Source organism: Dipodomys spectabilis, unplaced genomic scaffold, assembly GCF_019054845.1.
Source record: "Dipodomys spectabilis isolate Male_0828 unplaced genomic scaffold, ASM1905484v1 ptg000002l, whole genome shotgun sequence".
NCBI lineage: Eukaryota > Metazoa > Chordata > Mammalia > Rodentia > Heteromyidae > Dipodomys > Dipodomys spectabilis.
Genome location: NW_024870679.1, coordinates 55,408,307 through 55,434,368, shown reverse-complemented (window position 1 = coordinate 55,434,368; position 26,062 = coordinate 55,408,307). Strand labels below are relative to the sequence as shown.

At 36.0% G+C, this 26,062-nt stretch overlaps 1 protein-coding gene across 1 annotated transcript in view; it reads left to right on the top strand.

Moving 5' to 3' along the window:
• Window positions 1-26,062, top strand: part of Faf1 (Fas associated factor 1) — a 297,788-nt gene that overhangs the window by 142,629 nt on the left and 129,097 nt on the right. The window lies entirely within an intron of this gene.

Here is a 26,062-nt window from a genome sequence, read left to right as displayed (position 1 = left end):
AAGGAGGAGGCTGCAATGCTTGGTAAGAAATGTATGCATTATCCTGCCCATGTAATTGTAACCCCTCTGTACAGTATGTTCACAAATAAAATTAAATTAAAAAAAAAAAAAAAGAAATCTAGTAACAACAGATGCTGGAGGGGATGTGGCCAGAAGGGAACCTTACTAAATTGTTGGTGGGAGTGTAAACTTGTTCAACCACTTTGGAAAGCAGTATGGAGGTTCCCCAAAAGACTCCACACAGAGTTCACCTATGACCCAGCAAAACCACTTCTGAGAATTTACCCAAACAATCACAAACAAGACCATACGAAAGCTACCAGCACAACTATGTTTACTGCAGCATTATTTACCATAGCTAAGATATGGAACCAACCCAGATGCCCCTCAGTGTGTGTGTGTATATATACGCATATATATATATATATATATATATATACACATATGTATGTATGTATGTGTATATATAAATATGTATGTGTGTATACACACACACACACACACACACACACACACACACACACACAATGGCATTTGATGCCTCCATCAAAAAGAATGACATCGTCCCATTTTTTAGGAAATGGAAAGACTTGGAAAACATTATAGTAAGTGAAGTAAGCCAGGCCCAAAGAAACATAGTTCCCATAGTTTCCCTTATTTGCAATAACTAGTACATGTGTAGGACAAGCAGAAAAGGCCAAAAGCTGTGTACATATGATCATATAAGATGATGTTAAGCAAAATGAACCCCAAGATCGGGACACAAATATTTGTTTTCTTTCTTGCTATTGTTCCTAATGTATTTATAATGTACCATGTGATATTTTTTTTGTTTCTTTGTATATTCCTCCCCCACAGTATAACCCCTGTTTTCACTGTATTTGATGTGGGTGTCCTGCACTTTGTATATACACTTGTCTAACTTGGGCAGGGGAAGGGAAAAAACAAAATGCTTAAATAGGGATACAGGTTGACCCATTGAAACAATGAGATGTACAAGACACTATGTTGAAAATGAACTTTACAACTTGGCAGGGGGGCAGGTGTTAGTTGTGGAGGTGGGAAGGAAGGCATGCTAGGAGAAAAACAAAGGAGGAGGCAAAAATGCTCAATAGGAAATGTACATATTACCTTGCTCATGTAACCCCTCTGTACAGTGTTTTTACAATAAAAAAATGTACAAAAAAAAGAAAAAAAATAATTTAAAAAAAAAAAGAAAAAGAAAAAGGAAACTATATTATGTGATACAGTATTATATCTCAGTAAAGATGTTATTTTAAAGACACAGGGGGAACATTACATTTTAGACCAAAAAAAAAAAAAAAACTGCAAAAGAGGGGCTGGGAAGGTGGCTCAGTGGTAGAGCGCTTGCCTTGCATGCCTGAGGCCCTGGGTTCGATTCCTCAGCACCACATAAGCAAAAAGAAAAAAGCTAGAAGTGGCGCTGTGGCTCAAGTGGTAGAGCGCTAGCCTTGAGCTGAAGAGCTGAGGGATAGCGCCCAGGCCCAGAGTTCAGGCTCCACGACTGGACCCAAAAAAAAAAAAAAACTGCAAAAGATAAGACATTATGATCCATTGTGACTTTTTTTTTTCTAGGAATACATGTGAATAATACCATATTGGAATATAAACCTATGCAATTAAATCATTAATAAAATGTGAAAATACACATTACTGGTTGAGTAGCTTAAAATGACAGTGATTAGCCAAGTGGAAATACAAAAGGGTACAGTCACTTTGAAAAATACTCTCAGTTTATTAGAAAATTAAATGTACATTTAACATACAAGTCCAATTGCTAGGTATTTACCAAAGAGGGCAAAAACATGTTTTCACATAGATTTGAACTTGAGTGTTTATAAGAGTTCTGCTCATAATAGCCAAAAATGAGAGCCCAAATGCCCATCAACTGGTAAACAAGAAATTATGATATATCTATACAACTGAATACTAATGGAAAGGAACAAACTATTGATATATAACATGTTTGATAAGTGACAACAGACATGTAAGACTGTATATATGATTCCAACTAGGTACAATCTGGAAAAAACAAAAATATAACTTCAGAAGTAATCTCAGTGGGTTGACAAGGAATGATGGAGATTCAATCCCACAGGACCACAAACGGTGTTTAAGAATAGTAGAAAGATGTGTTTGCTTATATACCTAGAATATTGGTCAAGTTCATTTATATAAATGAATCTTCAATAATGCTAATTTTTAAAGCATACTGATTTAGAAAACTACAAATGGAGAAAATATTCCTAACCCAAAAGAAAGACTCTATGTAAAAAGATAAAGGTAGAATACTTTCACTCTAAGATTGGAAATGAGGCAAGGATGTGTTCACTCCCACAACTATTGTGATATTCCTAACTAACTATAAGGCAAGGAAGAAAAAAATATATAGATTTGAAAGGAAGAAGATAAATCATGTGTATATTCTTAGATAAATTATTTAGTAGTTTATTTCTTTGTATATCTAACAAAAGCTGCTAAGAATTGATGAATAAAACTATCAAGGCTAGCAGGAAATATACAAAAGCAATTGTGAAATCAAGCCACAACCTCTACTTCTGGTGTTTTAGTAGTTAGTTAGAGTCTCATGGACTTTTCTGCTCCAGCTGACTTTGAACTGCAGTCCTTGGTTTTCAATCTCCTTAGTAGCGAGGTTTACAGGGTGTGCACCTGGCACACCCAGTAATTTTAAGGTGATAGTTCTTCCCAATCTATCACAAAGTCAAAATCTCATTACCTATTTTTTTTGTTAGAAAACAGCAAATTAATTATAAATTTTATGTGGAAATGTGCAAGATCTAACATTCCCAAAACAAATTTTTTAAAAGAACCAATGCTCCATTTGTAGTGATCTTGGAATTCCACTGATACACAATTTGCACATGTTTATAGTTTCTCTGAAGTTCCTTTTGATGTCCTTGCTAGAGATTGAACCCACGCTTCGAATCTGCTTAGGCAATGCACTCTACATTTAGCTACATCTCCAGGTTGTTTTGATTTCTTAATGAATATCTGATTTCTGACTCAAACTACTGAGTGTACAGTTTATTGGCATGGTCTCAAACTACCAAGCATTTGTTCGTTAAGGCCCAAAAACAAAGCTTGAAAAGGTAATGTTCAAGCCTATGTTATTCATTTAGGAAAGCTTTGTAGCCTTGGAAGAGCTTTATCATTGTTAATGAAATATTGTTAATGTTTGCCTTAATTATTGGTAATATAAAAGTAAATATTATTTTATTTACCTTGATGTTTTCAATTTATTTTATAATTTATTTTATTGGTTTTGCTTTGAGTGTTATGCCAAGGTCGCAGGACCTCCACCAAGAAGACCACCGAGAGTCAGACTCTACAGCTGTTTTATTTAAACGGGCTGCAGCTCGGGCCTCGTCCTACACTCCAACACAGTGGAGCCCAGGAGGAGAGCCCCGAGCTAAGAATTTGCAGGTCTTATAAGGGCACACTACCAGGTGGTTTAACATCACGTGTTGCTCTGCTCTGAAACAAGCAACAAATGGTCACTGCCTCAAATACTCTATCCTTTCATGAGGACTGGTACTTTGTTAAGTATCTGTGTCTTTTGTCCTGCCATATTAATTTTGTTTTTAGCATCTGCCTGTGCTTTCTATCCTAATCTTAATTTTTCTTATGTGTTTCTTGCCTAGTAGATTATGGGTAGGCTAGTGTTTTATTATTATTCACTAGTACTATAACTGGTTGTATTAAAGTTCTTAATAATAAATATTTTCAGAAAAAATGAGCCTTCTGAGGTTGTTGGTGTTTCCTTATAACTATCTTAATATCTCCATTTTCCAAGTTCTTTGAAGAGTAAATCTTGAGCAAATTTTGTTGATGTATTCACTGAATAAGGAGAACTATAATACAGGCTTGGGATGAAGAATGAACTTCTTGTAGTGGTGGTATGGAAATTAGTTTAATAAATTTAATAGCAGTAGGCAGAAGAGATGATTTGTAAAGACAGCCCATTAGAACAATTATACAAGACTTTGGTGGATAAATATTAGATACAAGGAGAACAAAGTGATACCTTATTTGGATTTCATTTTTTTAGGTTTTTGTGAAAATAATGTGTCACTGTTAGGAGGTTAGAAGGTCTTATATTTAGTATGAGAGGTGATGAAAAACAATACTTATTTTTGGTACTTCAAGTACCAAATGAGCTATCCAAGTGAGCTAACTGGATGTATGGTGAGTCACTTTAGGATTTTATAGACTGGAATCCAGTAGTTTTACAGGGAATTCAAGTTATAATTTTATATTGTTATGTATGTGGTAGTAGTGATGGTGATATTTTTTCCTTTCATTTTGTAGTATTGGGGATTAAATTCAATGCCTTGTTCTTACAAGGCAAGCACTCTACCACTTGAGCCACACTTCTAAACCTTTGACTTTTAGTTAGCTTTTTGTGTGTGCTTATGCCTGGACTGGCTTCAAACTATGATGCTCCTATCTATACCTCCTGGATAGGTGGGATTACAAGCATGTAAAACTATGCCTGATTTTTTTTTTTGGGGGGGGGTCAATTGTGGGGCTTGAACTCAGAGCCTGGGCGCTTTTCCTGAATTCTTTTCATTCAAGGTAGGCACTCTAATATTTTGAACCACAGTGCCTTCTGTTTTTCTGGTGGTTAACCGGAGATAGAATCTCATGGCATTTCTTGCCTGTGCTGGTTTTGAACTGTGATCCTCAGATTTCAGCATCCTTAGTAGCTAGGATTACAGAATGAGCTGCCAGTGCTTGGCTCAGGCTTATTTTTGATATAGAATCTCACTAGCTTTTGCTGGAAATTGCCTCAAACCACTTTTCTTTTTTCTCCATCATTCAAGTAGCTGAGAGTACTGGCAAGTGTCATGATGACTGGCCTTGTTTGTTTGTTCACCAAACCCAAGACTTATGAATGATAAGCACACACTCTGAGGTAGGCCTTGAACTCCTGTCTCACATTCTTTGTACCCATGTTTGATCTATCACAATTTAAAAAAATTTTTTTTAAATTTTTTTTGGGTCAGTCATGGGGCTTTTGAATTCTGGGCCTGGGCTTTGTCCTTGAGCTCTTCAGCTCAAGGCGAGCCACTCTACCACTTGAGCCATAGTGCCACTTCCAGTTTTCTGGTGGTTAATTGGAGATGAGTCTCATGGACTTTCCTGCCTGAGCTGGCTTTGAACTGCAGTCCTCAGATCTCAGCCTCCTGAGTAGCTAAGATTATAGGCATCAACCACTAGTACCCGGCTGATCTATCACAAATTTAAAAATAAAATTTTCTACTAGAAAATACTAAATTATTCTTTGTGTTTCTAGTTGTAGAAAGGAGATAAATTAGGCTGATTTTCTGCTTTAATTTGATTAAACTGAGTTTGGATCTTTATAATTTTTTTTATTATTATTAAGGAGTTGTACAAAGTGGTTTACAAATTTCCTAAGTTGTTATGTGTACAATACTTCTTGGTCAATATCACTCCTTCATTCTCCCCCAGTTTCCTCTCCCATACCTACCCTCAAGTTGTATAGTTCACTTTTTACATGATATTCATTGAATATAATGGCTACTTTGCTCATCTCTCCTCTCTATTTTTCGGTTTCCCCCTTTCCCTCCCTCCTTAACACATCTTTCCACTTCCTGGTACTCATTTTGATTTATAGCAGTTTAGTTCAGAGGTATTATACCTTTGGATTCCTCCCCTAAGTATACTGTACATCAGTTAATTTGTGTCTAAACACATTGAGCCCTGTGTATGTTATCATACATATTTGTATTTTAGATCTAGTAAAGCTTTATAGTTTGAATAAAAGGCTAAAACAGCAAAATTTCTCCTTTATAAGATAAATAATTTTATCTTTAATAAAAAAGTAAATTTTAGATTTTTACTATGTTACATTGGTATATATATATTGTTGAATAGTAGCTGTACTATTAATATAGTAGAGAATCGATTTTTCAACAGTTACTTAGCATAGTGCTAGATGATGTTAAAAGATATTTATATGTGATTTGTAGTTTGGAAGCCTTTTAAGCTCAACGTTAATCAATTGTCTTCAAACATTAATCAGACATCTCATTTAAATCAAGTGGTATTGTACATAATTTTTTGTAGAAATACTATACAATGGGGAAATATAGTTATTTTCCTAAATTTTTTCAGGATACTTTAAACTTACCTTTTCCTTATAGCTAGATTGTAAATAGTATTTGTAATAAGTTTACTTCTGATGGACTATGAACTCTTTGAGGACAGGAAGCAGGTCTGGTTAGCTCTGGCACAAAATAACACTAAATATTGCTTAAATTGATCTAAATGTGCCACTGAAAGTCAGTAATTAACTCTAAATAACAATAAATAGCTATGTATTTTAGTTCATATTATCTTTTCCACTTCTTTACTTCTAGAAACCAGGCACTTTTCCCGTTACCGAGAGAGGTTTTGGAACCTTTGTACCTGACCTAGTCTATAGTATGAGAAATAAAACAGTTGTTTATAATACATATGTGTATTATTTCATCTCTCACATATGTATTTGCAAGTTAACATGCTATTACATTTGAACAGCTGTAACATGTGATAAGATTTCTTAATCATTTTTTGAGCAATGGAAATATGAGTATGAATGATAGTCTTACTTTATTACCTTGTGTTTTAAGACATTTGAATTTAGATATAATCAATTGCTCCTAATCCCATATTTTAGCAAGATGGTGAAAAATATCAAAGTAGCCAGTTTGAAGTCCGTGTTATTTTGAGTATGCAAAAAAGGTGATTGTTTTATTATTTTTTAATCAACGTGTCTAATGGCTATAAAGTCTCAGAAATTTTCTAACCCAAAGCAAAGACTTAAAATGAGCATTTATGCATAGAAGGAGACTTTTAAGCTCAAAATGACTTAATCAATAGATCAATTTTGTTACATATCATGATACTGTTTAATATTTTGCATGTAGAAAATATATAGTTTTTGAAAAATAAATATCCACAAGGGATTGTTGGTACTGATTGTTTCGAAAGCCAATGTGGAAGTCTTTTTGTTCTTTATTCTATGTTTGTTGACAGTTGTGATCAACATGGAATGAACTGCTTTACAGTTTATTACTTTGAAAGTACAAATTTGGATGCTGTGGATTCAGATGTATAAAAGAGATAAAATTACAGACAGCTTTGAGTGGCAGTTACATATCAAACCTCACGGGGGTTTGACAGGCAACGAATATCGTTATTAGACGCTTTTTCCATAATTGCTGACATTTATCCAGTGTTTCACAGTATTTGCTAATGTATTAATGCAGTCAATCTCTGAGAGGCTGCACATGCCTTTTTAGCCCTGGCTTTTATGGGATTCTGAAATTCATAGACCCACAGATACTTATTCCCTGCTGGTTGCCGTAGTGACAGAGCTCAGAGATAAGCCAAGACAGAGCCCTTTTGTGATTGCTTTTCAGGTGACATTCAGCGGCAGCTTGAGTAGAGTGTCCTTTTATAGTTCCTGTAATTCAGAAAATGATAACAGCTTTTTGCTGCTTAGAGGAGAAGTCTGTGCACTGCTCCCAGTGGGATTTCAGTTTGCTGTGCCACCTCATACCAACACCAGCCTGATAAAGTTCTTATTATTGTGGAGATTTCAAAGTGCAAGAGGATTGAATTAATTATGTCAAGTTAGTACTAATACTACAAATAAAAATTTAAAGAACCAATAAAGAACCAAACCATCTGTAACAGGTTGACTTGATCATATTAAACTGTTAGTGGTAGAATAATTAATACTGTGCTTTAATAAGGGGAAGTACCTAACTTCTAAATTGCTAAACCCATTAGCTGTTCCATATCAAAGTTTATGAGTTGTCTATTCATTCTATGTACTATTTTCTCATTTGAAACTGTTGCTTCAATATGTTATTTTAAGACAGGTGGCTGCCTTTGGACACTTTTTTTTGTTGGGATTATTATAATTTCTTTTGCCTGAGTAGTATAGTAATTTAAAATGGATTCTTTACAAAATAGCAGTTTATATGAAGTGCTTCAGATTCAGAAGAAATGTGATTGTGGGGGAATAATGATAGGAAAACAAAGAAATAAGTGGATGGGGATGGGAAGGTGGCTCAGTTACAAGTGCTTGTCTTGCATGCATGAGGCCCTGGGTTTGATTTCTCTGTACCACAGAAGCAGAAAAAGCTGGAAGTGGCTCTGTGGTTCAAGTGGTAGAGCTTTAGCCTTGAGCTGAAGAGCTGAAGGACAGTGCCCAGACCCAGAGTTCAGGCCCCGCAACCAACAAAAGAGAAAAAGAAAGAAATAACTGGAGATAATAGAGGATGTCATTGGTTTTGCCCTAGGCTATTGAATCTAGGATAGTTATTCCTTCTACTTGGAGAAAGAGAGCTCCAGCCAGTTTGGATAAATATAGCAGACCTTAAAGAGCCAGAGATCAGTGTCTATGTAGCTGGTAATATTGGAAGAAAAAAAAAAGTGCTGTTTCCAAATTGAGCAATGGAAATCTGAGATAGAAAGTGCTTAAGTCTCATTCCTAAAACTGTGGGTTAAAAGTAACTCAGACAAAAAGCAAGTTAAATGGACTAAGAAGAACAGTAACTTGAGACTCTGAAGACATGAAAAAGACTGAGGTTGTGTTCCCTGATATCTAAATTGCTGGTGAGCAATGCTTGGTAAACAAGTATGAATAGCACAGGAATGAAGACTCAAACCAATTTAGCCTAACAAACCCTAAGTTATCTCCACTTACATGTACAATTTAAGTGGGAGCTATGATTTGCATAGTTGTTTCTAATTTTTTCAGTTTCATTTAGAGCAGATACAAACCCAACTCTCCCATCCTCAAATATTTGTAATTTGACAAAAGGGTAACTAACAGCAAACATGACATTTTAAAATTGTGTATTGTTGACTGTTATTAACACAGTTACCCATCAATGTTCATTACATTCTTTATTTATAGTTTACTTATCATCTGTGTTGATAAATAAATCTGTTATTAAATAAGAAAGAGGAAAGTGAGTTTTAGATTATTAAATGAAGTGAGTTTTTGTTGTTGTTATTTTTGATCCAATACTGGGGCTCGAACTCTGGCCTTAGGAACTATCCATAAGCATTTTTGCTCTAGGCTGGCACTCTACGACTTAAGCCATAGTTCCACTTCCAGCTTTTTGGTGGTTAATTAGACAGAAGAGTCACATGGACTTTCTTGCCAAACCTGGCTTCAACTGCATTCTTCAGATCTTAGACTTCTGAGCAGCTAGGATTATTGATGTGAGCCACTGACACCTGGCTAAATGGATTATTTTTTAATGCTGTGGTTATCAATTTAGGGATTAAAAAAATTATCACTGACTGACAAAGTCTTTAAGGGAATATCATTTATATGTTTAAGAATTGCTGTCTACTTGGCCCTGGTAGCTCACGCCTATAGTCCTAGCTACTGAGGAGGTAAGTTCTGAAGATGATGGTTCAAAGCTAGCCTAAGCAGGAACATCTGTGAAACTCATACCTCTAGTCACACACACACACACACACACACACACACACACACACACACACACACACACAGCTCAGGGACAACATCTATGAAACTCATACCTCCAGTCACCCACCCACACACCCACACACACAGAGCTCAGGGACAGAACATCTATGAAACTCGTACCTCCAGACACACACACACACACACACACACAGAGCTCAGGGACAGATCCCAGGGCCTGAATTCAAGCCCTAGGATTGGCACCAAACAAAAAATCCAAATTATTATTTTCTTTTCTGAGCTTAGTTTTCTGAACTCAATATGCACACTAGGAGATTTTTTTTTTTTTTTATTTTTGTCGGTCTTGGGGCTTGAACTCTGGGCCTGGATCTGTCCCTCAACTCTTCAGCTCAAGGCTAGCACTCTACCACTTCTAGTTTTCTGAATGGTTTATTGGAGATAAGAGTCTCACGGACTTTTCCTGCACGGGCTGGCTTTGAATCATGATCCTCAGATCTCAGCCTCCTGAGTAGCTAGGATTACAGGTGTGAGCCACCGGTGCCTGGCAAGATTTTTTTTTTTTTGGTGAAAATATTGTACAGAAGGGTTGTAATTACATGGACACGATAATGAGTACATTTCTTAACAAGCGTTGTTACCTCTTCCTTTGTTTCCCCTTCCCATCTCTTCCCATCTCCCACCCACTCCTCCACCCATTTCTCTCCCCCTCAAAGTTGTAAAGTTGGTTTTTTGACATAACGTCTTGTACATCTCATTGTTACAATGGGTCCACCTGTATCCCTTTTTAAACAATTTGTTTTTGCCCTTCCCCTCCACAAATTATACCAACATCAAATACAGTCAAAGCAGGGGTTATACTGTGGGGGGAGGGACATACAAAGCAACAAAGATGTCAACTTATAAATATGTTGGAAACAATCTCATGAAAGAAAAAAAACATTTGAATACTTTTCTTGGGGTTCATTTCATCATCTTATCTGACCTTTTCTGCTTGTCTCAGACATATACTAGTTATTGCAAATAAGGGAAACAATGGGACCTATGTTTCTTTGGGCCTGGCTTACTTCACTTAATATAATTTTTTCCAAATCTTTCCATTTCCTAATAAATGGGACAATGTCATTCTTTCTGATGGAGGCATAGAATTCCATTGTGTATACATACCACATTTTCTTGATCCATTCATCTACGGAGGGGCATCTGGTTGGTTCCGTATCTTAGCTATGGTAAATAAGGCTGCAATAAACATAGTTGTGATGGTAGCTTTAGTATGGTCTTGTTTGTGATAATTCAGGTAAATGCCCAAAAGTGGGATTGCTGGGTCATAGGGGAGCTCTATGTGGAGTCTTTTGCGGAACCTCCATACTACTTTCCAAAGTGGTTGAACAAGTTTACACTCCCACCAACAATGCAGTAGGGTTTACTTCTGTCCACATCCTCTCCAGCATCTGTTGTTAGTAGAGTTCTTGATTATAGCCATTCTAACTGGGGTGAGGTGGGATCTCAATATTGTTTTGATTTGCATTTCTTTTATGGCTAGAAAGGTTGAGCATTTCTTCATGTGTCTATTGGCCATCCTTCTTTCCTCTTCAGAGAAGTTTCTCTTTAAGTCTTTAGCCCACTTATTTATTGGGCAGTTGTTTCTTTGAGGATTTGTTGTTGGGGGATTTTTTAAAAATATGTTTGTTCCCATAGGGTTGGTATTTTGCTTTAAGCTTATCTTAGACCTACCTTTCCTGGAATTTTAGATAGTAGTTTAGAACTTACTATATATATAAGACACAAATGTTAGCATTGTATTCTCAGTCCCCCTAAGATGAGCAAACTGAAGTCTGTGTACAGCTACAAAATTAGTAAACAGCTTTGACTTGTACTCCAAATGTCCATACCATCTTATCTGCCTACCCTAGTAGATCAACCATGGGATTCCGGTGCAATTCTGTAATGTTTATTCTTCAGCAACACAGTGGTGAGCATGCTACATTTATTGTAACTGTAGTTTCATTGTATAACATTTGCCATAGGATTAACAGGTCTTTGTGTAAATTAGTGAAGTGTGATTGCTGTGTTCACCAGGTCTGTGAACTTTCCCTTCGTTTTCCCTTCCCCCATTTTATCCCTTCTTTCCCCTCCTCTCCACGTATTTTATACCTTCTCTTTATTCTATTTTTTATTTAGTAGTACTGGGTTTGAACTCAGGATTTTATACTTATGAAGGTACTCTACCACTTGAATCATATCATCATTCCCCCTCCCCCCTTTTTTTGGTTGGTTGTGACATTTGAACTCTGGGCCTGAGCGCTGTCCCTGCGCTCTTCAGCTCAAGGCGAGTGCTCTACTGCTTAAGCCACACCACAGCGCCACTTCCGGTTTTTGAGTGGTTTATTGGAGATAAGAGTCTCATGTTGAGTGGTTTATTGGAGATAAGAGTCTCATGGACTTTCCTTGCCTGGCTGGCTTTGAATCGTGATCCTCACATCTCAGCCTCCTGAGTAGCTAGGATTACAGGTGTGAGCCATTGGCTGAGCCCCCTTTTTTTCCTTTGTTTTTAAGATAGAGTCTCACATTTATTCCCAAGTTAACTTCTATTTAAGCTTCCAACATAGCTGGAATGATAGTATGTGCTACTGTAGTCAGCCTTATATTGGTTGAGATGAGGCCTCCCAAACTTTTTGCTCAGACTGATCTTGAACTGTCTTTCTAATCTTTCCATTTTGCTCAACCATGTTTGTGAAATGGACTGATATTCTTACGTGTAGTTGTAGTTATTGGCTTATTCATTGTCATTGCTTTCTCATATAGTTATTATGTGTGGATAGTTCACATTATCTGTTTTGCAGTTGATGAAGGGAACAGTTGTTTTGGTAGTTTCCGCTTCTGGACTAATGTGAATACTTGGTAACAGCATTTAACACTGTTGAAAACTACTTGACTCCCAGAATGCTACAATTTCCTGGTTTTACCAGTGCTACTTTTTGTTCTTTCCTTTTCTTTTGTTTTACAAAGTTTTTCTTCATCATCAAGTCATTAAATATCGAAATGCCTCAGTGTGTTTTCCATTGTGTTCATATCATATCTGTAATCTACTTACCATGTCATAATGATTAACAAATTTATAGTTGTGTCTTCATACCAATACAGTTCCTGAATTAGCCTTTTTTTGGTCATGGGGCTTGAACTCTGGGCCTGGGCACTGTCCCTCAGCTCTTCAGCTCAAGGCTAGCACTCTACCACTTGAGCCACAGTGCCATTTCTGGTTGTTGTTGTTTTTTTTTCCTGTTTATGTGGTGCTGAGGAATCAAACCCAGGACCTCATGCATGCAAAGCAAGCGCTCTACCACTGAGCCACCTTCCCAGCCCGTACAGGCCAAATTCTAAACAGGTACTGCATACTTTGATTCTTGCTTACTATTTTAAGTTGTGCTATAGTTTACTTCCTCTTGTTACATGTTCTAAAAAGGCAATTCTGATGATGGCCTTTACATTCTCTTCTCTGATTTTTCTTGTTTAAATTATACTCCAAATCAGCCATTTCTTCATAAAAAATGTCTTTCATTGTTCATACCATAGTTGTGGTCTTGTATTTATTATATGACTATTTTCACTTTTTTAAAAAACTTGCAATGCTAGGGCTTGAACCCAGGCCTTTATGCATGCTAGCAAAGTACTTCTACTTTTGAGCTATATCCCCAGCCTTTTTTCTTTTTCTTTTGAAACACAATTGTACCATGTTGCCCAGGCTGGCCTCTAACTCATTTTTTTTCTGTGTCAGCTTCCCTAGTACCTGGGTTATAGGCATGTTCCTCCTCACCCCATCTTGCTTATTTTTCTCTTGAAACTATAATTTCACCCAAGGTCAGATCTATTTTTGTTTACAGGTGTATACCTAATGCCTTCAGATAGTAGGTACTTAATGAATATTATTTGAATAAATAAATCCATTTGGACCTAAAATTTCCCATTCTTAAAAACTATATAACAGTGTTGTGATGTTCAAATAATATAGACCATGTAAAAACATACCTCAAATGGAACACTAAAAGAAAATGTAATGGCTGGTATCATTATTTTCAAGTAAATAGACTCTTGTTACTAAAAACTGTATGTTTTTAATTTTACTGTGATCTTGGAATTACACAAACAGTGGCAAAATGTATTGTAGCTTCAGTTCTCATTCTTTTGGTTCTTTGATGTTCCTCCCTCCTAACACTTCTATTTCTCCCACAATTCTCATTATCCTCATCTTCTGTTAATCTCCCGGTTTCAGTTCTTTCTCTCTCACTTAGCCCATTCTATTCTCTAGAACTTGTAGAATATGAATTGCTAAATGTATTTGCATTTATGTTATTCCCCTGCTTCAAATCATTCAGTGTTTTCTCAGGGCCTACTGGATAGTATCAGAGCTCCTTAATGGAACGCTGAAGTTCAGAGAGGTAAATCACTGACAGGAACACTGCAAAGTTAGAAAGTTGTATCTACTTTTAACTCCATTTATGAGTTGTCTACTACAATGCCTCCCACAGAACTTCTTGGTCTTGGTGGTTGGCTACACCAACACAATGCCATCAATTTTGTTTTATAAGGAATTTTTTTCATCTTACCCCATATTTCTGATAATTTTCAAACTATACATTGATTCCCAAGTTTCACTTTCAGTGAATAGATATATGCAGTCAAGTTCTCAAGTTCTCTTCACTTGGTATGAGCTTGTTTAAGCTTATTATGCTGTTGAGCTAGTATTATTGAGGCTTTAAGGAAGCGAGAATCAATATTGGTAATGTTTAGTAAAGGTGGGAGCTGCTGAACTAGGATAATGGTGTAGAGGAAAATAATGTATTCATAGTGTAGAAGAACATTATGAACCCTAAGAAACAGAGACCATATGAAGGCTTGATAATTCCATAAAGTACAGTATAGGGTTACTAAGTCTAAGATAATGGAGAGATAATGGTAAACATACAGTCTAGAAGGAATTCAGGCTACCTCCCTATTTGTGCCCACTGTGCCCATTACTGTCTTCAGATAAGCAAATTATAGTATCAAAAATTCTCTAGGAAGATCTTTACAGAGAGATCTTCAAAGAGTAGATCATTGCCATTTGCTCTTTTAGTTGCTTATATGTGTCTACAATGGTAGTATCTCTAGAAAGTAATCTTGGTGAATTCCTCCTGACCTGAGAAAGCTAGAGGATGTTTTATCCTCATAACTTAGCAGAGTTCACCCATGGCCATCTGTATGGTTTATTATTCTCATTGCCTACTGGATTGACTATTGTCTCAATCAAAACAATGTATAGTTTTGGTTTTTGTTTTTTCCCCTAGGACATACTGAATTAAGGCTTTAATGTTAAGAAATGGGAGAAGGTCCAGTTTGGGTAATGTTATTTTGGTTTTCTCACACAAGTTTTAACTAGGGAAGAGCTCTTAGGAGACTCTTACATCACATAAGGTTGATATGTATGTTCAAGTGTTCTGAATGACTGAGTACTGAATAAAGGATTTGGTATAGGAAAGTGTGGAAGCTCAGCTCATAGTCCCCCTATACAATTAGTCAGATGCTGATGTTGTAAAAGTTATTAAAGTCTCTGGACTATAGTTTCCTAAGTAGACAAGTGAGTTATATTAGAAAACAGATGTGATCACAAAATAGAATATGTTATGAAGTAGCCATGGACAGATTCACTAATTTTGCTAAATCTGTTTTTTGTGGGTTTTTTTTTTTAATCATATGAGCATATTAGCAGCTTTCGTCTGATTGAAATTGTTGACTGTGTACTGTTTGACTAAATAAGATCTTTCATGTAATAAAAAATAGAGACTCTGGAGTCAGAACAATTTTAATTAAAATTAAATTTTAACTTCACTGTGAGCAAATATTTTGAAGACTTCTGTTTCTTTCTAGTACCTAAAAATATGAGGCTCAGGCTGTGTTGTATTTTTAAAAACCTCATGATACAGTATCTAAACATGAACACATCTATACTTTTTAAGTATTCATTCATTTAGTGATGGCTGTTAAACCACTGATTACTATTCCACTGTGTTATATCTCAGGTTCCACAACTTGTAAACCAGAAATTCTAGAGATTCACAGTGAGGGTTAAGGGGGATTGAACCGAATGAGGAAGGTCAGTTGCCCAGGATAGGGTAGAAAAGGCAAAGGGAAATTACTATTTTTAATTATTTTTAGATATGCTGGTGTGCTTAATTTTTTCTTAGATGGAAAAGCCAAGAAAAGATGCCCAGTAGTACTGTGTCCATATGCCGAGACCAAAGTTGTTAGCATAACTGCCCAAATTTTGCCAAAGAATTAGATGTTGCTGGAAAAAAACCCAGAGATCCTATGTTTGTTATCCAAAGTGTTCCACAGTGTTTGGGGGTAAATGGCATCCCACTATTGACTAGATAGGTGCCAAATGGCTGCTTGGTACCCTTCATGCATATAAAACAGGCTTGAGATGTACCCTTGCATATATGAAGGATTCTGTGATGTGATGAGCTGAAGACACCTCAGATTAACACAGTTGCTCTCTAACATAATGTGGTTATTTCCACTGCAACCTTTGTCAATGTCAAAATGAGGAACCAACTTGAGGTAGAAGCACTTTCATAAGTGTTGATTTGGTTTTTATTCCTGTAAATACATTGTGATTGCAAAATAAGACAATCACAAGGATCTTATTTTCATAAGACCCTGGATTATAGCAATTAATAGTTCTTGCATAGATTTTATAATCTTTTGTTAATAAGGCATTTTAAGTTTAGAAAAATGAAGCATTGTCTTGAAAAAAATCCTGCATTTTCAAAGCAGGATTTGTGAATATAATGGTTTTGAATTTTGTCAAGCTGTTAAGATACTGATACTCTGTTGTCATGTCAAGATTGCCATCAAAACTGATTTTATTCACAACTGGGCATGACTTTTCAGTAAGCAATTTTAACTTTTGGGTTTCCAGTTCGGTATTTTTATTTTCTCCTTTGCCTTTCATGCCTGTTTAGTAATTTTAGATTCTGTTACAAATCCAAACTCCATAAACTGTGGCTTGTATCCTCTAGTGTGTGGAATGGGCAAGTGAAAGAGGGGATAAAGAAAAGTAAATTCCTGTTAACTTTAACCTGGTAATGGACCCTGGACATTTGTGAATCAAACCATGTACACTGTGACAAACACAGATCATTTTGCTATTGTTTTGCTAGTACACTGGAGTATTAGTTATGATGGAGACTTTTTTTCTCATATTTTTTTTGATCATCATCTAAGTAACAGCAATGAATAATGTACTATCCAGAGCTCAGCCATCAGCATTCTATGTTTCCTTGAGTCCATATTGAAGTATAAATGTAGTAAGAGACAATTTTATTTATTTTTTAAATCCCCTATCAGCAGTAAGTAATTAACTGGAGATCTACAATTAGCCTCACAGCAGTCCATATTAACCACCTCCAACCATCCTAGGTCTTAACAGAGGTAGTGTAATTCTGAAATTGTTTTGCAGTTGAAACAGAGAGGCTTACAATATCCAGCTTGAAGCACATTTTTTTCCTTTTCTTTCTTCCTTTCTTTTTTGGAGGGAGGGAATTAATATCTTCTCTCTAGTAATTTCATGGTTTACAAGTGGTTTAAAAACAAATATAAGAAGAGTAATTCCTTTCTAGCTAGCATAAAACTATGTCTTCTTTGTTAAGTTCAGAAGTAGCTGCTTTCATTATTGAATTAGTTACACTGGCACAAAAGAATTAACAAAATTAATCAAATATTCAAGCATAAATGAAGAAAACTTAAAAGAGGCCCCCTACTCATCACCATTGCTGACTGGTAAGGTATAATTCCTGACTCTGCCTTATTTACCTTTTCTGGTTTGGTTTTGTTTCAAAAGAAATGTTCTCAATGCTTTAGCATTCTTGCATAATTCAGATATTGAACAAAGCTAACCCTGAGAACCTATTCTATGGCTCCTTGAATGTTTTTTATGGGACCTGCTTTTATAGGTTTAAATTACATTTTGTGACACTATTTTGTGGTTGAATTAGAAACTTTTTAAAAAAGTTAAACCTGTGATAAGTAATTGTCACAGTTAGCGCCCTAGTACAATACTAATTTGAAGTGACATGTCCATACTGGCCCTCAGTAACATGAAGAAGCCTAACAGGTGTGAGGGGTGTGGCTTCCCATGGGCTCTGTTGAACTTCTAACCAGAGAAAAATAGCAGAAAAAGTGAAATGAACCTTGAATAAAGCTGTCAGCAGTAATTATCTCAGCAACACTTTGTGAGGAGATAAAATAAGCATTGCTGCTTTTATAACCTGAACACATTACATCTAAGATAGAGGTTTCACCCATTCATTATAATGTGGTTCATACCTTTTAAGAGATTTTAATGTAACCTAATTAAATAGTAATTACTGTGAAATATAAATTACTGGACACATGCACATGTATTTTTTTTTGGTATTTAAATTTTGTTAAGCTTTTTTTCCATATTTTTTATAAGCTATAGTGTAAAATCTCTAGCAGCATATAGAAAATTACATTCTCATATAGGAAAGGATAGTTTCACAATTTGAAAAATACTTGAAAGTTTGGTTTTCAGGTACTTTTAGAAATGTTCAGTATATGGGACTGGTCCATATAACACAGGATAATATATATGAAGGAGCTGAATGACCTGCATCATGTGTTCACAAGTGTATTTGAACGGATTAGGAACTAGGGGAAATTTGATAAATCTTCTTCAATTTGTTCTCTAAGCATGATTCATTATCATTTCTATTGACAGCAGTATTTAAAAAGTACAAAAATTAAAATAATTCAAACAATATTTTAAAAGTATAATAATTCAAATATTTTAAAAGTATAATGATTCAAATAATAATTCAAATAGCATAACCATGTATATCTGATCTGAAGTTAAAGTTTAGATTAATCCATGCATTTTCTGACTACAGAAGCTAACTTTAAAAAAAGAAGACAATTTTGGAACATGTTGGTCTCTTTATTTAATTTATTCTCTTTATTTATATGCCTTAAATAACAGTCTGTACTTTTGACAATCAAATGACATCTAGAGACTTAACTTTCTACATAGGCAGATTGATTCAAATTTTAAATAAAAATGGTTCAAATTTTAAATGAAAGTGGTATCATTGAAGAAAAGGGAGACATCAACTTAGGTTCTGACTCTATTCTGCTGTTTATTACATAGCCTGTGGTTGGGATAATTGGAGCCTCATTTTTCTTATTTGGAATAGCTGACTGTGGGCTGTGTTCTTTTTCACTAAAAGGTGATGATAAGGACTAGGTTCAGCAGAATAATATAGAGCTATCATGGTCTTCACTTTATTCACAAACCTAACCTACAAAACTGTCAGCTTTTTTGAAATAGAAACTGTTTGTCATTGGCTAAATCCTAAACAGTTGAGTTCTTGGCACAGTGGTTGCTCTATGACTTAAATGACTAAATGATAGTATTTTAACGTCTACTTTTGTTGTTATTGGTTGTGGGGCCTGAACTCTAGGCCTGGGTGCTGTCCCTCAGCTCTTCAGCTCAAGGCTGAAGTGCTTTACTGTTTGAGTCACAGTGCCACTTCCAGCCTTTTCTGCTTATGTGGTGCTGAGAAATCGAACTCAGGGCCTCATGTATGCAAGGCGAACACTCTATCACTGAGCCATCTTCCCAGCCCTTGCATTCTACTTAAACTCAGTTTAATACTATTTATTCCCCTGTAGTTACATAGTAAAACCTATAGCATAAAGAATAGATGGAGGCAGACAGCTTGAAAATTGAACACAACAATTTCATGACTTAGAAAACCACAGGGGCAGGGCTGGGAAGGTGGCTCAGTGGTAGAGTACTTGCCTTGGATGCATGAGGCCCTGGGTTCGATTCCTCAGTACCACATAAACAGAAAAAGCTGGAAGTGGCGCTGTGGCTCAAGTAGTAGAGTGCTAGCCTTGAGCTGAAGAGCTCAGAGACAGTGCCCAGGCCCAGAGTTCAGGCCCCACGACTGACCAAAAAAAAAAAAAAAAAATCACAGAGGCAGAAATTGAAACTTTGTGAAAATAAAAGAATTGTCCTATTAGTCAGCAGAGCCAGGATTCTGCACTCTGGCAATGCCAGAGTTCATAAACAATTTGCTTTAACACCTCTCCAAGTAAATATATGGCATCTGATATACAAAGAAATGGCCTTTTTGTAATATAGGTTTTTCCAGAAGCGTCCTTGTCAGGTAAAAATTATTTGAGACACAAGGGAAAGCATTTTGTGGTGAAACTCTTCCTTATTCAGTAGGACACTAGCGCCTCCTCAAACATGCTCAAACAGTTAGTCTGCTGATCCACTACTATCACTGAATTAGTATTGCTGCCAGACTAGGATTATATCTTCCGTAGATATATGGCAAAAAATGTATAGAGAAGTATGACATAGGCAGACTTACACAACTATAGGATAACAGAATTTATATCTCTAAAAATTTGACCTTTCTTTTTAGTTGATTCTTGTTTCTTAGTCTAACCTACTTAAAACCTCAGCCTGTAATATTCCCCATGCCTTGTCTACTGAGCTCCTGCCTAGGATTCTGATCCTCCACTTAAGAGCTAACTGAAATGTATTTACTTATGTGAGATCTGCCCAAGTAACATTGGGTATAATTGGCTACCAAAACAACAGTGCTTTAGAGGGTAAACAAAAATAGAGGATGGGGAACATATATAGGAGGTTAATTTTATATTTTCTCATATGAGAAATAGAGAAAGGTAATAAAATAAGCAAAATAGGAATAGGCAAATGCAAGGTACACTTTTGGATCCATGAACAAGCAAACCTGAATACAGTTTATACAAGTACTGGGAAGTAATGGCTGGAAAAATAGACCCGGTTGGGGTGGGAAGTTGGCTCAGTGGTAGAGTGCTTGCTCGCATGCATGAGGCCCTGGGTTTGATTCCTCAGCACCACAGAAGCAGAAAAAAGCTGGAAGTGGCGCTGTGGCTCAAGTGGTAGAGTGCGAGCTGAAAGAGCTGAAGAGCTGAGGGACAGCGCCCAGGCCCAGAATTCAGCCCCCACAACTGACAAAAACAAAAACAAAACAGGCCAGGTTTTGGCATTGAACATCAATGTGAAAAAACTTGTTCAGAGGAGAAGAGAAAAGAACCTGGGAATTATCCAGTCTGTTTTTCATTTTACATTTTCTAAAACTGAAAGGAAAGAATTTATCAAGGCCACACAATAAATAAGACCCATATTTCTATTTTAGTCTAGCTTCTGTGATCTATGTAGAATGTTCTTATATATTAATCCACATTAAAATTAATGTTTTGCACATGTAGCATCATATTACAGACAACATTAATTGGAGAAAGTCCTAAAGGCCCCGATGCAGCCTAAAAACAAAAGAATAATATTTGTATTTGCTTTAATTTAATGGTGGCAACAGAAATGAGAGGGAGAGAAAAAAAGAAGTGGCCTATAGATTGGCTAAATGTATTTCGACACAACTTTTTTCCTGATAGCCTGTTTTGTCTCTCATTTTTTTAATTAAGTTCATCTCCTAGGGATTAAATAGGAAGCCATGTAGCACTGTATCACTTTGTAACATACCTCTTAAAATCCTAGTGATGAACAGGCAATGAAAAAGGCCAGGGATACTACCTCTTTGAAATACTTGAGAACTTTAATGTATTTAAACAACAGTTCTCACCACTTGATGCATTTATAAGAATGTTTTGTGGGAGGAAATAAGAAAGCCTTGAATAATTTAAACTTACTTTGTTAACTTAGAAGATATTTTATTAAACATTGATCAATATCATTTGGATATCTTGGGTGTGGAAAAATTAGATAATATGCTTGTGTTTGTTCTGTACATGTTTCAGAACACATGTTAATGAGGCTAAATGTAGTTACATAAGCTTCAGTGATATTAGTACTGACACCTTGGGTCAGGCTATCAGAGATTTGGAGACATGCAACTTCAGTTGAACCTCCCAACCAAAAACACATATGATAATCTTTCTGTCAGGAGCCAAAGGTGAAGTTTTGTTTGCTTTTTATTTTTTTAAGTTACAAAGTCAATTAAGTCTACTACATTAGGCACTTTTTACTATTTTTTGCTGTCAAATTATTACCATTTCTCATACGATGAGGGTTTAAACTGATGTCTTGGAAAATGACATTTTGAATATCAAAGCCAAAGCCAGATTACTTCTGTCCAATGAAGTACCTGACATATAATAATTAATAAATATTCCTGGAATAACTATAGACTCTTATTAACTATATGGTTATACAACTTATTTACCTACTAGCTCTGAATTTATCAAGTAATTTGGAGAAAAGCACAATTAAGAGAGATCTGCTTATTTTTCACATTGCTCTTGTGCTGCACCATTCAATGATTACAAGTAATGTATTTAATACATTATTTTCCTCTTCTGCCCTCCACCAGAGGGTGCTCAGAAGCAATTAAATGGCATAAAGAAGAAGAAACAGTACTGAGAAACAAGGGCCATTTTAATTAACAATATGGATTGTTAGTCTCTCAACAGAACTCTTGATTCTATTGAAATAGCTTCTGTAGTTTAAAGCTGCCTCACAAATAATTAAGTCACCTTCCTATAGCTATTTTATTATAGGTAAACCTAAAGTAATCTCTAAGTAGATGTGAAAGAGAATATGCCATTAGGTATTGTTAGGCTAGTGTAATAATAGGGCTATATAACTTATATAGGCTATGTAACTTCTTACTATATAACTTAATGATCTTTTGGGGGCAGGGGAGAGGGACTGGTCCTACGGCTTGAACTCTGGGTTTGGGCACAGTCCCTGAGCTCCTTTTGCTGGAAGCCACAGTGCCACTCCCAGATCTTTTTCTGTTATTATTTGGAGATAAGAGTCTCATGGACATTCCTGCCTGGGTTGGCTTCAAAGTGTGATCCTTAGCTCTCAGCCTCCTGAGTAGCTAGGATTATAAGCATAAACTAATGGCACCCAGCTAATGATCTCTCTCTCTCTCTCTCTCTCTCTCTCTCTCTCTCTCTCTCTCTCTCTCTCTCTCTCTCTCTCTCTCTCTCTCTCTCTCTCTCTTAAATTCTAGTCCTGGCTTTGAACTTGCAAGCCTCTTGAATAGCTAGGATTACAAGCATGAGCCAACCAGTATTAAGCTTTAATGCTCCTTTGAGGCAGTCTGGCATTCCATAGTACTTAAGAACTTTTAGTATGCTCACTTAGAATCAGTGAATAATAATGCCTGAGAATATTGTGGCATCTTGTATATTACTCAATAAAAGTGTTTCATTTAGAAATTTTACTAATTCTGTTACAGTGAGCAATTCTTTATCTCCTTGTGACATAATCTAGATAAGGGAACTGAAGTCCAATAGAAGATTTAAAACTATATAATTTAAAAATCTTTTTTTGTGTGTGTGTTAAGCAACATCTCCCTACCCCCTACCCCTAACCCTCTTCCCCATTCCTAGTCCTGGGGCTTGAACTCAATGCTTGGGCGCTGTCCCCACACTTCTTTTTACTCAAGGCTAGCACTCTACCACTTGAGTCACAGCCCAGTTCTGGGTTTTCCTGAGAAGTTTATTAGCAATAAGAGTCTTATGGACTTTCCTGCCTGGGCTGGCTTTGACCCATGATCTTCAGATCTCAGCCCCTGAGTAGCTAGGATTATAGGCATGAGCCAGTGGTGCCCAGCTAGCAACCTCTTTTTTAAAATTTTTAAATTTTTATTTTTTTCTTTTTCTATGCTAGTCCTGGTGCTTGAACTGTACCACTTGAGCCACAGCTCCAAGATTAGGGGTCTCATGGACTTTACTGCCAGCTTGGCTTTGAACAACAGTCCTCAAATCAAAGCTTCCTGAGTAGCTAGGATTATAGGCATGAGCCAACAGCAAACAACAGGCAAACAACCTCATTTTGATGGGGGGGTGGGGGTGGTAAGGATCAAGGTAATGTTAGACCACTGTAGAGAAGCATACAATGTGAAAAAGCATATTATATGATGTTGTTTAATTTTGTGTCCTGTCACACTAAAAGAAACAAATGTCAGAATCATATAAATTATTTTCATAAATATATTTAAGGCTTTGTGTGTGTGTGTGTGTGTGTGTGTGTGTGCGTGTGTGCATTTGTGTGCATTTGTGTTCACATCAGTCCTATGAATTGAACTCAGGGTTTGGATTCTAGGGAATCCCTGAGCTTCTTTTTTGCTAAAGACTAGCACTCTGCCTCTTGAGCAACAATGCTACTTCAGACCTTTCTCAATTGTTTATTGAAGATAAGAGTCTCACAAACTTTTCTGCCCAAGGCTGGCTTCAAAGCTGGATTCTCAGTTTCATGAAGAGGTTCATTTGCAGGCATGGGTCACCAACACCTGGCTGAAAGCATTTTTTGCTTAAGATAATTAAAACAAGATATTTATGTGTACTTAGCTATGCTGTCTTTAAAAAAAGAATAGATAATATCATTTAGTAGAAAGATACAGATTTGGAGTCAAGAAAACCTTGGAATATAGTTAGGCAGATATGAGAATTGGGTCAAAGAACTGTATCACTTTACCTTAGTTTCTCCTCCTATTAGCAGGATGATTTCCCTCTTATTTGGCATCTCTTGGGGATGGTAGAACTACTAATTTTAAGAGTAGACCTTATTCCATTATCTGGAAAATCTTATTACTAGCTTACAGTGGAATGGAGGCAAAAATGTGTGAACTTCACTTGATTCAGCTCAAGTGTTCAAGAGCTGTAGTCTCCTAGTTGGGACATCAGTAAGTGATGAATTCTAAGGACCTTCCCAACTCTATTATTAATCTTCAGGTCTAAATTCAAACCATATATAGCAGGTATCCTTATTATTCACATGGTAGTATTTGTGTTTATGTCTTTAGCATAAAGCCTCAGAATTTGTTACTGTTGATGTTTATTTCATTAAACATTACCAACTTGCCAAATCAATTGAAGACTATAACATAGCAAGGCCATATGGTGAACACAGTTTTGTAAGCTATTTACTCAGGAGTTTTGTAGATAATTGATCTTGACCTGCACATCTCGTTTAATATTCTGTTGGTTCCAGATTATTATTAGTCATTTCCTTTTTAACAGTGTGCTTTTTTATGAAGTGACTAAACTGTTGTTTAACCCTGCTACAAGAATGTGGCAGTGGGCTAGTCCAGACAAGTGGATATGCACTTGGTAACTAGCATTGTTAATAAGCTTGCTTCAACCTGCCACAAATTAAAGCTCTGCGACTTTTCTAGCACACAAGTGACTCAAAAGCAAGCAAGGGACGGGGTGGGGTAGGGGGGTTAGATTGTGAATAAAAATAAATACGCTTTTTTGGATTTGTATTCTGGTTTAATAGTAAATGCAGTTTTAGCCCCATGACGCAGTTTGGCTTAAAACTGCCTCATTAAAATCTATCTATCTGAACAGTAATTGAAATTTTCAAATTCAGCTGTCTTCTTCAGAGCTGCTTATGAATAAAAGGCTTTGTGTTGGGAAGACGATATAGAAGAAAGTTCTATAACCTTTAGAGTTAAATTTGCCATGTAGTAGTAACTGATTTATCTTGTTCTGCCTTTTGTGCTGTTTCTCTCTCTGACGGCTTACCTCACTTAATACAATTTGTTCTAGGTCCATCCATTTCCCTGCAGATGACATAATATTTTTTCTAATGGCTGTGTAAAATTCCATTGTGTCTAGGTATCACATTTTTTGGATCCACTCATCTACTGTAGGCATCTGGGCTGTTTATACAAGTTGGCTTTTGTGAATAGTGGATCAGTGAACATGGATCTGCAAGTGTCTTTACAGTATTCTGGCTATTGATGTTCTGGGTAGATGTAGAGAATGATTTTTAAATTTGTTTTTAAATATATATGTAAATATTAAAGCTATCATGTCAGAACTATCTAGTTAGGAAGATTATTAAAATCAAATCAGTGTACTCTTACTTTTAGCAAGATCCATCAGTCTGCTTTTCATTTTGACCCAATCCTTAACCTAAGCATAATTTTATAATATTGTGTTTTTATTTTTCCTTGTAAGAATATTAGTTCTCAGAGTTATGCATATTTTCTAAATTTTAGGATATTTCATTATATAGTAAAAAATTACATGTTTTTTACCACCACTGATTTCACCATAAAAGTCTTCAAGCATTGAGAAGTTTTCATGCTAATGATACCTGATAATTTTCCACATTTTTTGTTCTTATTTGAAAACTCAAGTTTTGTCATTAGCCAATTAATACTGTTGGACAAGTTCCTTGAAGTAGTAGACTCACTTCATTCAGTGTGTGTGTGAGCCTGTGAAGTGTTCAAATCCACATAACCAGTTTCTGCCAATCATGTTTTTAAGTAGTAATGGTGTTTCATGAAAACAGTACTTTGTTAAGCACATAACCAACCTTTTCTCAACACAACTCTTATATGTCAGTACACAGGAGTCCTTTATTCATACTTCCCTTTTATCACATAGAATATTAAAAGATAATAAGACTGAAGATTTAATGTGAAATAATAGGTTTTTGCTGATTCA